The 16975-nt window shown below is 38.1% G+C and overlaps 1 protein-coding gene across 50 annotated transcripts in view; it reads left to right on the forward strand.

The window, feature by feature from the left end:
• RIMS1 (regulating synaptic membrane exocytosis 1) overlaps positions 1–16975 on the forward strand; it is a 721356-nt gene that overhangs the window by 674616 nt on the left and 29765 nt on the right. Inside the window, exon 1 of one of the 50 annotated variants that reach the window (XM_019796827.2) lies at positions 9505–9563. The exons of the other annotated variants lie outside the window; for them this stretch is intronic. The gene's annotated coding sequence lies outside the window, so the exon portion shown is untranslated. Of the gene's footprint in view, positions 1–9504; positions 9564–16975 lie in introns of those variants that run through there. 50 annotated transcript variants of the gene reach the window in all.

Here is a 16975-nt window from a genome sequence, read left to right on the forward strand (position 1 = left end):
CATAAGCCCACTTTTCTGAAATTGGTAATTGACAATTATTCGGCTAAAGGTTGTGTAACTTTTTAATTTTTTCTAAGCACAAAAATATATTGAGTCTGATTACTTACAGAGACTGAGAAGTCAAGAAAACAAACCATTAGTAGTTTTTAGTTAAGGGTGATGCTCAACTCCTTTATGTTTCACTTTTGCACAGCCTACTTTCACACATCCTACATTGATTTCCCTACAACACATCTCCTGCCCGATAGAAAACGTTGACTGTCAGCAGTGTCACCACTTTGGTGATACAGTGCAGTCAATTACCAAAACACTTGCTGGATTTGTACAGTTATATAAACGTGTTCTTCCCTTTTGCCCCTCAGAGGAGTGAGTGAAGAACAGAAAACAGTAAGTGCTGATACTGATGATAAGAAGCATAGGCATCATAATATATAATTCAAAAGAATATAATTAAAGACTGTGTCTAATAGGTAAGCTAGAAAAATGAACTGATGGAGAAACCTTTACCCTTCTGGTGTGAGGATCATTACTGCAGAAATATTTCGGTGAGTCTTTTTCTAATGCAAAGTAAAGGTATAAGTCTGTATGAGAACTGGAAGAACTATTTAGAAGTGGCTGCTGACATCCCAGAATTTCTGATTAGCCAAGGCTGCTTTGATAAATTCTCTGGAATTTATCAAACAAAATATCAAACTTAACTAGAGATTATGTGGGGACAGATATGGAAAAAAATTATTTCCATGTAATTCTCTGAGAAATGAACGCAGAAGAAAGAGCCCATTAAGTTGGTCAGAAAAGAATATAGGTTTTGAAATACTTATATTCTAATGAAAGGGACATTTTAACATAAAAAGAGAATGTAATCAATAGAGCTTGGTCCTTGAGAAGGCAAGAGGGAGAGGTATCACATCCAGAGAAGAGGAGAGACACCCTTTGTACTGCAGCAGGAGAAGGGGTGGGAGAGGATGGATGTGGAAGTTTAGGGGCTGTGTGATCTCCTTGCACATCAAACTCCAGCTAACTACCTATATGCTACCTAAACCCATAGATAGGTCTTCAAATAAGACACTAACTGTCCTTAGGGTGTGTGACAGAGCCCCAGTCACTAATATCAGATGAGGTGAGACATCTTAAGCCTAATATGCCACCTAAGGCATTTAGAAAGCACCTCAGAGGGGGCACCTGGGTGGTTCAGTCAGTTGAGCGTCCGACTCTTGATTTCAGCTCAGGGCACAATCTTAGGGTCCTGGGATGGAGCCCCGCATAGGGCTCTGTGCTCAGTGGGGAGTCTGCTTGAGGATTCTCTGTCCCTCCCCCTGCCCCTCACCACACTCACACTCTCTCTCCTCAAATAAATAAATCGAAAGAAAGAAAGAAAGAAAGAAAGAGAAAGAAAGAAAAGANCTGCCCCTCACCACACTCACACTCTCTCTCCTCAAATAAATAAATCGAAAGAAAGAAAGAAAGAAAGAAAGAAAGAAAGAAAGAAAGAAAGAAAGAAAAAAGAAAGAAAGAGAAAAGCACCTGAGGGTCACTCCCACCACCCATTCTTCTGTGCACTCTGAGCTTCATCTCCNAAAGAAAGAAAGAAAGAAAGAAAGAAAGAAAGAAAGAAAAAGAAAGAAAGAAAGAAAAAGAAAGAAAGAAAAGAGAAAAGCACCTGAGGGTCACTCCCACCACCCATTCTTCTGTGCACTCTGAGCTTCATCTCCACTTTAAGTTACATCATTAGAAAGCAATTTACCTTTTTCCCCCCAAAGAATGACCTTCCCAAATATCATAGTGCCTGTTAGGCACATCTTTAATGGCCCTCCTTAATATACTGAGCATTTCAGGAGCATAAACAATAAAGCTTAGTAACGTAACGTTTACTGCCCATGGAGTCACCAGAACCTCCTGACGACAAGGAAATTATATTTTGACGTGCGTTTCTTCTAATTAATGTGTAAAACAGCAAAGGTTGTATGTCTAGTTGACAAGAATTTTCCTTCAAGAGTCATGTGAAATAAATAATGCTCATAAGATATAAATCATAAAGGCAAAGTACTTTCCAAGATTGGTTTCCAAATATGTGTTAAAGTGTTTCAAAGTAATTGTTTTTCCATTAGCACATATCTGAAAAAAATTATTGTTAAAAATCATGAAGATGACCCAGCATGCAAAATATTTGTCTTACTAGTTTTCTGGAAACATCTGATGTTCTTCTATGTCAACCTTTACTGAGAGACTTAATATGCAATAGTTTTCAAAGATTTTTTTAAAGCAAGTTGTATAAAATTTTATCAGGTAGATGTGTTTTCTTTATTTGGAGTGACTAGGCTAAAACAGAATAATTTACACATCAGAGTTTTGTTCACCTTCCAGATTCAAATGTTATAACCATCCCAAAGTCCTAAGCAGAGGATTATTAGTTCTTACTGATTATACTGCTTTCCTACATTGTGATCTCTCCCCTCACATTTCTTAAAAGCAACAAGTAGCATCTAGCTTTCCTAATATTTTAATTTGTGTTAAATAATAGAATATGAACACCCTTTCAATAATCATACTCTATGCTAATTTTGAAGTTCCCATTTGTAAAATGTTAACTTGTTATATTTTATCCCCTAGCTTCTAACCAGAGTGCTGTTTCTTGATCCGACTTATAAAATATCTTCCCATTAACAACTGCTTTCAAGCATATATGGAGATGTTATTAGTCAGAATCCTTATTGTGAGCCAATACAGAGTCTGCAGTACAATGTTATTCAATGTGAAATCTGCAAGTACAAAGTTACGATTATTTATCGTCAATATGTAGATATTAATATAATAGCTACTGGCTTTTTAGGTGTCTTATTCTGCCATGGGTATGTCACATATCATCATTTCTATTCCTTCCAGAAAACTAAGCTGTTTCCACTTTACGTAAAGGGAAACTTAAGGTAAACAACTTACCAAAAATTATATCAGTGGTAGTGGTTGAATTTAAATGTAGGTTTGCGTGTTATATGCAACTAATGAATCACTGAACATTATATCAAAAACTAAAAAAAAAAAAAAGAGTTTCATTCTACACACACACACACACAAGAGATAAATGTAGGTTTGTGTAAAGTCTTAATGAGGGGAAAACATGCGTGTGTGTGTACCTGAGGATAGGAGAAAAGGCAGTATTTTATTTCTATGTATAGTTCTTCTAAAGTGCCTAACAAATATTTGACTAAATGGATTTATAGCAGATTATGTTTCCCGACCTTAGAAATCTTCCTTATAAATGGTAGTTTTTTTCAAAATTATGGAAACTGTCCATAATTATCCTCAGGATTTGGATCATGAGATCATTTTATACATAAGAGAAAATTTTAGGGAAGTCTTTTGTAGGGTAATAGGTTTTTGAGTAATCTTCTGGCATAGGGGCAGTGTTTTAGTTCCTTGTTGCTCCTGTAATAAATTACCACAAATGTAGTGGCTTAAAACAACAGAAATGAATGATCTTGCAGTTCTGGAGGTCAGAAGTCCAAAATGCGTCAAGGTTACCAGTAGGGCTTTCTTCCTTTTGGAGGCTCTAGGAGAGAATCCATTTCCTTGCCTTCTCAGGCTCTTGGGGGCTGCACTCATTCCTCGGCCTGCAAGCCTTTTCCATCTTCAAAGCCAGAAGTGGCTAGTTAAGTCTTTCTTGTATCACATCTTACTCTGACCCTTCTGTCTCTCTCTTCCTCTCGTCAGGACCTTTATGATCATACTGCCCCGACCCAGAAATTCCAGCATCATCTCATTATTTTAAGGTTAGTTGGCTAACAAACTTAATTGTGTCTGCAACCATAATTTCCACTTGCCATGGAATGAAGCATAAATTCTAGAGATTAGGGCACAAACATTTGTGGGAGGAGCACTTATTCTACTTATCACAGGCCAATTTAGATTTTATAGAGTTTACGATCTGAAGTCTATGGAAAGCCCCCTTTAAGAAAATGAACAAATAAAATTACAAATGCAAAATGAGACACTAAAGCACATACTTATGTAGTGAGAAAAAAGATGACACCAAATACAGACTTTTAAAAAGGCCAACTGCATAAATATATCCCAACTTAACCCAAACTGATTTTATCCTCAATTGTTTAATATACCCATTTATCAAACAAAACAGCTGTGTGATAAAAATGCCTCTTTTAAAACTTCCATTTGTTTTGGGTAAATGAAAAATAAATAGGTAGAACCCTTGCCAAAATTATGCCTTCAAAGTTTGGTTTCTGACCAACTCTTTGTTCATTTTTATTTTTGTCATTTTTCCCTCATCAGTTTAATTGTCCAATTCCTTGTGTTCTGGGAGAGTGACACAAAGAATATGGAATTTGGGACCAGAAGACCTTGGATCAAGTCCCTGTTTATTCACTCATTCAAAACATTTATTAAACAATCTAATATTTACCAGGCACTGTTCTGGGCTCAGAGTAAGAAGCAGAATAGATATGGTCCTTGCCCCCAGACAGACATAGGAAGGTCATCTCAAACACATTTAATGTTATGAAGAGGTGCAGGACCCTATGACAGCGAGCCCTACAAGGCGGCTCAACCTAGACTGTTTACTCCAAGGCCTGAAGGATGAGATAGAGCAATCCAGGGGAGTCAGTGCAGGGGAAGAGCAAGATTCCAGATAAATATTAAGACAAAGACCTCTCATGGCAAAACTGATGCTAATTTTGAGGAGCCAAAGAAGGTCACAATATACAGGGGGAAAAGGGAAAGAATGGTGAGCAACATTCTTGAGAGGAAGTAGGGGCCGGGTCTGACAAGGCTTATGACCATGCTTAAGATTTTGATTCCATTTTAATGCAGTAGCATGCTACTGAAGAGTTTTGAACCAAGATGTGGAATGATCGTATAAGCACACTTAAAGTTTTTCCTGTTGGTTTTGGAGCATGGGGCTGGGAAGGGGAGAAAAGGCAAGATTAGATGTAAGTGAATGAGTTAGGATAAAAGAGAAGTATCTGGAGTTGAAACATAAAGACGTGTTATTAACTACCTTCTCTTCGAAAGGATTCTGGTAGGTATGCCTTTGCATTGACAATGACTCCTTTTTTGAAATGTTTAAAAATGTTATTCATCAAGCACTATTTAAGACATACAAGAAAAGTAGAAAGCACACCTGATTGTTTGCTTTTATGCTGAGAGACGCATTCATACTGTTTCTTTGACCAGGTGTTTGCTTTTTATTTCTAAGTGAATAATGAACAGTTTCCTAAATACAGGCATTTCAGGCATCAACAAAATGGTTAAGGGGATAAGGGAGTTAGAGAGTTCCTTCTTGAATCTCACCAGGCCTTCTCTACCTGATTTAGTGCTTGCTGGTGGCGGGGAAGAGAGGCATCCGCATACAGCCTCCCATTCTTATAGACTTAACCTCCTTCTAGGACTTGCTGATCATTCAGGCACGAAGTGTGTTCTTCACCAGCTTCCAAGGAACGTACCTTGTCTTCAGTTCAGTCTTCTGGCACTGATTTCTCCACTCCAGTTGTTTCCTTCTCCCTCTGCAAGCCTGGCCATTGGCCAAACCCCCACCCTGCTCTTATTGATAGAACTCAATTTTGGATCCCGTATTTTTCTGCCCTAGGATTGCCAGTGGCATAGTTTATGTTTTCTTTGTGGTTTTGCATATCTCTAACTAACCGTGCCACATTCTAGTGTCCCTTCTGATAGAGTTTCTACCTCTGCTTGCTACCTGATGACAAGGAAATATATCAGTGGGATACATTTCTCTGTTGATGGAGGTATAATTATACCTTTAAAAGTAGCCAAGATGGATAGCCACATAAGAGTTTTCATTCTGTAGAGAATGAGTATCTGAAGAAGGCTTTGCTATATTTGTATTTCCCTCATGCTCTCTGTGGAACGTTTGTCTTTTACAGTTTATGTCAAGTAAAACACATCACTCTAATATTTATAAAGTACTAATCAATGGACTAAGTAAGAAAAATTTCCTACATCTCCCAGATATTGGCTACACCACATAGCTCTCTAGCCTTGTAACATAGAATCCGCTTCTCTTCAGCATCTGTGTTGGTTGGGGTCCCCTAAGAGCAGACCCTGAGACAAAGATTTGAGTGCATGTCATTCCCAGATTCCCAGGGAAGCAGCAGTACGGATTATAGGGAAGTGAGGTAGGGAAAGCAAGTCAACAGAAGGTGTGTTATGTGGCAGATGAGTGCTCTGGGTAACTGGTGCTTGATCCAACCATTGGATGGCAGACCGCATAGAGGTGTCTCCCCTGAGGGTAAAGAAGCTAGCATTTATCCAACAACTTCCATTTGTCCCTGGCTGAGGACTGGTTCCAGGATCATTCACTCCCTGGCACTTCCAGCCTCTTTTCCATGTGGACCCAGCTGACTCTACAACAACTGAAAGGAGCCCTCAGCAGAGAGTTGCAGGTGTCTGCAGTGATATCCATCCTTGCATACAGGAACAGTGAGTGCCAGCAGGGTATGGGTAGGGCACCAACAACATCTGCCACTATAGCGTTCTACCCAGGGTCTCCACCTCTAGTTGTACGGATTGGATTCTACCCAAAAGTGCCCAGCCAGGAGGTGTGGGGGGAGGAGGGAGCCCTACAACACCACCACAGTTAAATGTGCACAACTTCTACCAAGCCACAAGTTCTGTGAGGTTATTTCCACCTTTTCTAACTGGCCCAAATGTGCAGTATTTGCTGGTGGAGGCCCTTCTTTGGCTTCCTCTCTCTGTGCCTTCCATTCTTCATTAGGGACCCCTGGCAGGACTTGACTCTTGTTGATATTTCATCTTTGTCCGGGGCATTCCACATGGATGTGGCTGTCCTCCTCCATCAGCACCCTCCATCACTCTGTGATGCATAGTAAATTTCCAGTAAAATTAGTGTCCATCTATTTTCAAGCCCCTTTAAGTGGTTTTCTATATATTCTTAATGTTTGGCTATCACGTGGAATACATCTTATTAAAGAGATTCTCTAAATTGATATATTTAAATTGTTGAAAGTTCAGATGGCTTCATATTATTCCTTTGAGGGAATCTGCATTTTATTCAAGAGAAAAGATCTCAAGGCGGGATTTTCAGGTGTCACAGTGGGCTACCACCCTACCACCCCTCTTCAGGACATCCAAAGGCATAAAAATAGCAGCTGGTAATGAAAGACGGAACATGTGCCATTTTATATTTGAAAGTTATGTTACGATCTTGTCCCTTTATCGATTAGTCTGTCCCCACATTAACTAGCTTTAGTTGTGCCAACAAAGGTGCCTCCATAATGCACGGATGTTTCCTGATGCAGGAAACCCAGAGAAATACTTCAAGTTCTAAAAGAGATACGTTGTTGGGGCGCCTGGGTGGCACAGCGGTTGGGCGTCTGCCTTCGGCTCAGGGCGTGATCCCAGCGTTGTGGGATCGAGCCCCACATCAGGCTTTTCAGCTATGAGCCTGCTTCTTCCTCTCCCACTCCCCCTGCTTGTGTTCCCTCTCTCTCTGGCTGTCTCTATCTCTGTCGAATAAATAAAAAATAAAATATTAAAAAAAAAAATTTAAAAAAATAAAATAAAAAAAATNTGTTCCCTCTCTCGCTGGCTGTCTCTATCTCTGTCAAATAAATAAATAAAATCTTTTAAAAAAAATTAAAATTTAAAAAAATAAAATAAAATAAAAAATAAAAGAGATACGTTGTTTACCAGGTACCACGAGGCAAAAACTTTGGAGTTAAGTCGGCTTCCATTCCTTGCCATTTCAATTTTGATAACAATCTAATTGGAATTATAGGATATCACCTTGCAACTATTTTGAGGCAGGTTTCGTTTAACTTGTATTGCTCTCCTCCTTAAATATATGCTGACTGTATAAATCATCATCCAAACTGGAATATATTTGAGAGTAAAAAAGGGAACACTAGTAATAATGTGGTAGAGCAACAGGCATTAAGCATGATTGCCCTGAGTTAACCAGGAAGTGTGATTACCCTTTTTCCCTTTACCTATTCCTTTTCTTAACACAGCACTGGAAGGAAGAAGAGAAAAAGGCAGAACACTCTGGACTTTAATTCCTCAGTGCCATTATGGCAAGGAGGAACCACAGGAAAAACACTGTCGTGGTAAAATGGTTCTGTTGCTGCCATTTAAAAAACCTTCCTCAACATAGTGTCATGAAAAAGCTTAAAGAATCTTATAGGTTTCAGAGGATGTGGGCCTTGAAATTTACCTGTGGGGGGGGTACTCTGCAGGGGGTGATAGTTTTGCCACTTACTATTTCTTAACTCTTGAGCTCCAGTTCTCATACTTGTAAAATAGAGCAACACCAATACCAGCGNACACTAGTAATAATGTGGTAGAGCAACAGGCATTAAGCATGATTGCCCTGAGTTAACCAGGAAGTGTGATTACCCTTTTTCCCTTTACCTATTCCTTTTCTTAACACAGCACTGGAAGGAAGAAGAGAAAAAGGCAGAACACTCTGGACTTTAATTCCTCAGTGCCATTATGGCAAGGAGGAACCACAGGAAAAACACTGTCGTGGTAAAATGGTTCTGTTGCTGCCATTTAAAAAACCTTCCTCAACATAGTGTCATGAAAAAGCTTAAAGAATCTTATAGGTTTCAGAGGATGTGGGCCTTGAAATTTACCTGTGTGTGGGGGGGTACTCTGCAGGGGGTGATAGTTTTACCACTTACTATTTCTTAACTCTTGAGCTCCAGTTCTCATACTTGTAAAATAGAGCAACACCAATACCAGCGACTTTGGATGAGGGTTAGCGAAAATGTGTGTAAAGCACTGAGCCTAGAGCTTTGTATATAAAAAGCACTCAACAAAGGATGGGCCCTTTTCCTGTTCTGTGCTTTACCATTTCCCTGGCCCTAGACCTTGTCTCCTGGCAGGAGGGTGGGATGAGAAAGGGTGTGGGAAAAGCAGCTGAAACCTGTGAGTGCTTAATAAGTCCATTTTGAAGGTGACCATTTTGACACCTTAAGGGTTATATGTGTATTTCAAAGGCCAAGTGCTTATGATGCCAGAAATCAATACAGACCTTCCTCTTGCCCATGTAAAAGCTCCTTAAAAAGGTTTACCCTGGAAATCAAGTATTAGCCCTGAGCTTTACTTCTCTGATATCTCTTACAACAGTATTTAATAAAGTAAGCAACATATTTTCATTTTGTTTGATTTAAATGTCTCCATTATATAGTTTAAGATTTTGTGACTATGTAGCAGTTTTCAAATTGTGGCTATTTAGCAGTTTTCATATTTATGAGATGATACATAGCAAATTTACTGAGTGATTTTTCACTTCATGGTCTTAGAATAAGCTATAGAAAAAACACTCTTGACAGGAGCAATTTAATCATACTGTGTGTATGAGCGAGAAGGAGAAGGGAGAGGAAAGGGGGGAGGAGAGAGAGGCTGAGAAAGAGAGAGACAGAGATTGGGAGAGAGAAAGTAAAGACTGCAGAGAGCTCCGATATTCCACCCAGAGACAGGACAAGTTATTTAAACCAGGTCAAAGCTCCTTTGGCTTTCAGGTTTTCTCTGAGAACTTAATGCTGATTCTTAACTTTTTCAAGATAAACAAGGTAAGTCTGTGTTCCTTGTATGAATTTGCTAAGTTCTAACAGGAAGTTGCTAGTTAATTCATAACTTTTCATAGAACTAAAACCAAAAGCAGAATTTCTGTGTTCGTCTGAAGCTTTCAGTGATGTGTTAACAGTTTTCAAAGGTGGTGTTACACTTGAGATTACTAATAATGGGATGAAAAGAAAAACATTGTTAGTGTAGTGCATGACTGACTTACAGAAGGATGTTGCAGGAACATTTATAAAATTGTGAAGTCTAATATGATTAGCTTTAAACCTATACTTATTGCACTGTAAAGCAGGATTTGAAATCAAGCAGTGCTTTGAGTCATTAGTACCAAAACATACATCTTAATGTTCTCACAAAGTTATAGGTTTCTTTAAAGCGATTTTATTTATATTTGAAATTGCACCATGTTGCATACCATTTACACACAATTAAATGCAAATACTTTATATGGACATTTATTTTGGAAATTAAGAAGTATATTTAGTTTGCATTTGGAAATTATGTTTTCTATTTAGGTTCCAAAAATTTTGCCTTTCATTTTGTTTTGTTCCGGCAAGGACCAGAGAAATGGAACTTGTGTGTGTGTGAATAACTTACGATGACTCATATCAGCTGTTGCTTATGATAGGTTGTACTTTTTTTTCTAAGACTACCTATTTATGAGGATCTTTCCCAGCAGTACTTCAGAGAAATCACTTAAAATTCTTAAATGATAAACACGTTTTAATTATCTTTAGATCAGCAGAAAATATGCATGTTAAGAACTTGAAGAAATTTCAAAAATAGACTTAGTTTTCAGATAATTTGTGGAAAGAAGTATAATCTGATAAAAAAAAATTTGCCTAGTTCATTTTCTTATTCACTCATACGCTGATGTCACAACAGTCTGGCTGAAGCTGAAAATGTAGTATTATTATTACTAGAGTTTGTGCAAAATCCGTTCTGAGATCCCTCTGGAAAAGGACAGTCTTACTTGTATATATTCCAAAACAGAGCTGTTCTCCAAAGACTAAACATATAAACTATATGGTAAATTCGACACTTATCAGTAACCCCCTTTCTTCTCTCTAAAAAACACTCTAAGTCAGAATCTGGTGGGGGACACTTTTGTGTATGAAGGTCTTTATACATTAGCAAAGAAGAGTATTCTATATATTGCTTATGTTGTGTTTATATTTTTATTTTATATTCTGAGTAATACTTGGAGTTAATTCCTTATTTTTAGTTTTAACACTTAATATTTAATTTCAGAAGCAGGGCTCATCCATGGAAGGAAGGCATAAATATACTTAGGATGGCTGTGATACACTTATAATTTATATCTTTCCCTCCCCTAATTCCCAGTTTAGTTTAAGTCATTTATCTTAAAAGGAATCCTAACATGTGTTTGGTTTTATGCCATCCTCATGTTTAACCGACTGAGTGAAATGTCCCCTTGCCTCTTATCTGTGCTTATTGTCAGTGGGCATCAAAAAATTATTTTTCTACCTAAGTAAAAAAGTTTATTTTTTTTCTCCCTTACACTTTAAGTTTGATCTAAGACCAATAGTACAGAATCAGTGTGCTCTCAAAAATTTTTTTTTTTTTACCCAATAGACCAATCACTAGGAACCACTTTGGTCATCTATGAAGATATTTACACAGTTAACACTGTAAGCTTTAGTTACTCAGATGTAGTCAGCAACTCACTTGGTTAATATTTGCTGAGCACCGCTCTCACAAAGCACTCTGACAGGAGAGTGCTGAAGGGAGAGGGTATAAATCATATGTATTTACATGAAAAGTTATGTATAAATGAGATTTTGTTAAAAGTCTGGCACATTAATCTACGTTTTCATAGAGCAGTTCATAGTCAATTACCTTTTACTTATAGGGAAATAATCGATGTAGGAGTTTAGAGAGCAATATGACTGCAGCTTCGGCTGATCCAGACTAAGTTGTAAGTAGAGAGGCTTTGAGGTGGTCTTAAAGCATTGGTAGGGAAAAGACAGGAAAGACATCTGTAGTAGGTGGGGTGGTGTAAGGAACAGTTTGGAGGCAGAAAATATAAAGTCATGAAGAGGGAATAGGATGTAAAAAAAAAAAAAAAAAAAAAAAAAAAGCTTGGTTGGAACAGAAAGTTGCCATCAGCGGTACAGACATAAATGTGGCAGAGTCGGTGGGAAGGCAGTATAGGAACACTTTAATGACATGCTAGGCTGTGGGAGAGCCAGTAAAGTTGGAGCAGGACAGCAACATGTTTATTTGTTGTGCTGGTCCAAATTCAGCTGAAATGACAGGGATCTCAATATGAAGAGACGAACTGACACAAAAAGGAAGGAATAAGTACAGGAGGTAAGGCAGGAAGAATGATAATTATAACCACGTTTGATAGTGGAAAAATGGCAATATCTTTAACAGAACAGGGAAATGAGTAGAGAAGGGCAGTTTGGGTGTATAAACCTCTACCGGTCTTGGCTCAACCAGAGAAGCAGAATCTGAATCTGTAAGAGATGTATATTAAGAAGAGATTTATTACAAGGGATTGTTGATTTATGTGATTATGGGGGCTGATGAGGCACGTCTGAAATCCGTAAGGCAGACCCTGAGAAGGGCAGCCTCGAACTCTCAGGTACTGGCGGAAGCTGTGAAATTTCTTGATCAAGGAAGCCTTACTTCTGCTCTTAAACTCCCACCAACTGACTGAATTGAGCCCATCCATATTAGCTGAAATAGATCCCTTATTTATGGTCAACTGATTATGGACTCTATCACACCTACAAAATACCTTCACAGTGACACCTAGATTTGTTTGATTGAATAACTGGGGACTATAGATTAGCCAAATTGATCCATCATAAACTTTCAAAAATCTCCAAAGTGCTATNTGATTGAATAACTGGGGACTATAGATTAGCCAAATTGATCCATCATAAACTTTCAAAAATCTCCAAAGTGCTGTATAAACTCCANATTGATCCATCATAAACTTTCAAAAATCTCCAAAGTGCTATAGGTGCTGGTAGGATTTCTTAGGTGAAAATGGCCAGAAATATACAGGAAATTCAGAATTGAAACTCAGAAAAATTATTGAGACTGGAGATACCAAGATGGATGTTATCCACATAGACAATATCCCTGCCAGTCAAGTGGGAGATCCCCAGAGAAGCCTGTAAACTCCTACATCAAAGATGAGTTCTGGAGAGAAAAACATTTTAGAGGGGAGAAGAAAGAGGAATGAACTAAAAGATAAAGGGAGAAAAGGATTAAAGAGCTAAGAAGAGAACCACAATAGCATATAGCCTTGGCTGTCCCTCTCTTTGCTACACTTTCTCAATAGTTTCCAGACATTTCCAGTGGACCAGGGAGCATTGCTGTGGTTCCCCTGCTTTCCTCCTGTATTTTGGGAATCCTGCTGCCGGAGATCCAAACAGAATTTGCACTGAGAAAAGGTCAGTAGTTTTTCACTCCTAACTTCAAAAGTACAAGTAGAGCAGATGAGAAACACTCCAGATTGCAGGTGTTTCAGACATAAAAAATTAGATACACATTATAGGTAATAAGGAATTAAAGGTACAACTGTTCTGATTACTTAATAGAGAGGTCTTTCAGGGACCTTAGACCCCATAGTCTTGAATGCTCTTTCCCTTCCTCCTCTGTCTGGCAAATTTGTATTTAACCTCCAAGGTATGGCTCAAGCATTTCCTCCTCTGTTGGAAGTTCCTTAACTCACGCCAACAGAGATGTTAACTTCCTCCTTTGTCCCATCACTCACTTAGGCATGTTTTACATGTCTTATCCTGCTGAAATAGAATTGCTTCTGTGTTTTCCTCCCCCACCAGATTGTAAGTAAGCTCCTTTCAATACCATTTTAAGTGTTTAATATGTATTTGAGAAAGGAAGGAGAGCTATGTATGCACGTATGTGAGAAAATAATGTAAGGAAGGCAAACCTATATATGTTTATTATGGTGGGGAGGCGGCAGGGGGAGAGGGAGAGAGAGAATCTTAAGCAGGCTCCATGCCCAGCACAGAACCTGACGTGGGGCTCGATCTCACAACACTGAGATCAAGACCTGAGCTGATATCAAGAGTTGGACACTTAACCAACTGAACCACCCAGGTGCCCCAAACCTATATATGTTTATGAACAGTTCATGGAAGGAGAACTTTTGAGAGTTCTGCAGTTCACAGAATAAAATGTAAGGGAATAAGGTAGAGAAGAAGAGAAGGGGGAGTGTATGTAAGAATCCAAAGGAGGAGGAAGAATACCATTCTCCTAATACCCAAAAGGAAAAGGAGAGGTTTGGTGTAAAGATTTAGTCGGAAGGGAGGAAGGACGGGAGAAATCTGTCCTCCCAGGAGAATAAAAAGTCAAATGGATGTGATGTGAGAGAAAATGTGCCTTTTCCGAAGAAGAGATTCTTCTTGACGTGAAGAACTTGGCGTTTTTACACTTTGTTAATTTAACTTTAATCAACAGCATTTAAAATGCTTGTAACAGTGAAAACTGCTATTCCTTTCCTCTATGAGAGAGACAGAGAGATCTAAGGGTCTATTATGGGTAGTTCTTAGGCAAATTGACATTTCACCTCTATTTTCCCTGCAACCATATGCTTCCTAGCATTGATTACAAATGCAAGTAAGTTAAAATATGGTTCCCACATCAGTAATTTGAAATTATTTTGCAAATGGTAGTATCCTTTATGAATATAACTATTACAGTATGGGTTGCAAGAATCAGAGAATGACTTTGCACATCAGCATTATATTGCAGTGTTCTTGAAAGGCAAATGTAAGAAGTTAAATAGATGTATCTTCAATTAAATTGCTGGTGCATATTTCCATGGTATTTAACTTTTGCAAAATTAGATGTCATCTCTCACCAGAATTGTTTAATGTAGTCCTTAGGTAATTATTTTTGCCTGTGCCTTCCAGAGTTCTATCTTTTAAATTTTTTCATGTTTTTTTGCCTTTAATTTAGCAAATGGTGGATGAAGCCTTCAAATCCATAAACATGCTTTTCCCCCTCAGACTGATTTAGAATTTGACTGCTTATTATCTTTCAAAAAATACGAACTTACTTATTTTGTAGAGAAATACAGCTGAAATCAACATACCAAAAATTTAGGGAACCAGTGGCATACAGTACTTTTCTCCTTTGTACTTTTTTAGGGGCAATTTCAAGAAGCATTATTGAAAGCTTTTTACTATAGTACTTCAGAATTCGATTTGGAAACAAAACCTTCCTGTCTCTAAGGAGAACAGCAGAACTAAGAGTGATTTGTCTGGACTGGGTCTAATCTGCAGTGATTGGCTTCCTATTCATTGCAAGGACTCTCTAATGGCTGCCTCCAGGCTGTGCCACCTGTTACATAACAATTTATTGTAGCAGAGAAAGGCTAAAATCACTAGAGGCTGTACTTGGCCTGTTAAAGTGTGAACAATGGAGTGTGACAATGTGTTCTTTCTGAAACAAATAGGAATAAAGGATACATTCCATTCACCGCTTTCATGATGAGACTTTTCTTTTTTTTTTTTATAAAATAGGAATTGACATTTCATCTACAATAAAGGCCAGACAGAGACACTCTGGAGCAGAAAGATGCAGGCTCTAAACCCCACTGTGGCATTAAGGAACTGTGCGACCACAAGCTAAGGATTTAACGTTACTGCACCTTGGGTTCTTTAAACAGGGTTTGGATGAGATCATTAATTTTTAAAGCTCCAGTGCTAAGTTTCAGATCTATTCTAAAATGATCAATTTAATCTACCTATCATATACATTTCAGTATTTCATCTCAATGTTTATTTTTAGTATTCTTTTAATCCTCATTTGAGATGAACTGGAAATAAATATTGCCAATATGAAATTAGTTTACTGCTTTAATATTACATAAGCCTCAAAATATATTAAGTATTTAATATTCTTTTAAATTTACTTCCGCTCTAATGGAAGAATATCAGGTTGCTTTTAGCTTATATCATAGTCTCCCCTCTAGAAAAAAATGTATGAACTCTACAATCTTGGCCATGTTCATTTCCTCCCAACTGTCAAGTTATGTCTTTGTTCAGGCTACTATAACAAAAATACCATAGACTAGCCAGTTTATAAACAACATGAATTTATTTCTCACAGTTCTGGAGTCTTGGAAGTCTAAGGCCAGGGTACCAGCATGATCAGGTTTGGTAAGGGCCTGCTTCCTGGTTCATACATAGATGGCCATCTGTTTACTACAAACTGATATGATGGAAAGGGCAAGTAAACTATTTAAGGTGTCTCGTATGAGGGCACTAATCCCATTCATAAGGGCTTCACTCTCAAGACCTAATCCAAAAGCCCCACCTCCTAAGACCATCACATTGGGTATTAGGCTCCATATATGGGGAGCCGGGGAAGACACAAACATTCAGTCTATAGCATGTAGCTGAACAAGAATCAAATGTTTTTGTGTACTTAACACCTAATGCTTCTCTAACTCTTTAAACTACCAGGACTATCACTGTTTTACAATTGAGTTAACCAGGACAATGCCTTGAAAGTAATAAGCAATATCTGGAAAAATGAGACGCAGATAGTAGTTGACTTTGCTAAGGATGTCAAATTAGTATCAGTGATATGTGCATGATTCCTAGCCCCCATTTTGTAAAGATAGTCCCTCTATTAATGCTTAGCTATCTGGTTAAGCACATTTGTTGTTTGCCTACAGAATCTTTAAATACTGTGCTTGACATAATTCAGTTAATTCCTTATATTCCCTGAGATATAGGTAATGTAGTTCTGGGGATTGGTAAACCTTTGTCACTAGATTTCCCCTTCACCATCATACTTTTAGGCTTTTATTGTATTGTAGATTTCAAGTTCTTGTTTGCCTGATTTTCTAAAGATGGAAGGTAGTGGGGTAAAAATTAAAGACATAACATTTTCAATATTCTCTTGTACCAGTTTTCCCACCAAATATTTTCTCTTTATTTCCTAAGGGTTTTCTTTTGCTCTTATGGGTACGCAAATTTACATTTTGTTATTTAATACTTATTCTAATCACAGTCAATAGAGAAGCAGCCAGCCTGCAGTTTCTCAAATCTCTCAAGCACACAGGCTCAAATTAAAACCCTTTTGTACGCTTGTATTCTTGCCAGTCGTGGAATCATTCTTTATCAACAGCGTACAACCAACCCCCAAGTTACTCCCAAGACCTATGTGGCCAGACCTCGGATTATCACAGTTTACTTAATTTGCCCATTTTGCTGCTTATTATGTTCTGAGGTATGTTTTGATCTCAGTGCCAGCCTGGAATGAAGTAGTTATAGCATTTTGCAGAGCAGAATCACATTGTGCTGATGGCCACCGCACTCTTGTGGTCTTTTTTTGCCACAGGAAAATTGATCTCTCTTTCTTTCCCCCTCCCCCCACTTAATTTATT

The sequence above is a fragment of the Ailuropoda melanoleuca genome, chromosome 19 (genome assembly GCF_002007445.2).
Source record: "Ailuropoda melanoleuca isolate Jingjing chromosome 19, ASM200744v2, whole genome shotgun sequence".
In the NCBI taxonomy this organism is placed as follows: Eukaryota; Metazoa; Chordata; class Mammalia; order Carnivora; family Ursidae; genus Ailuropoda; species Ailuropoda melanoleuca.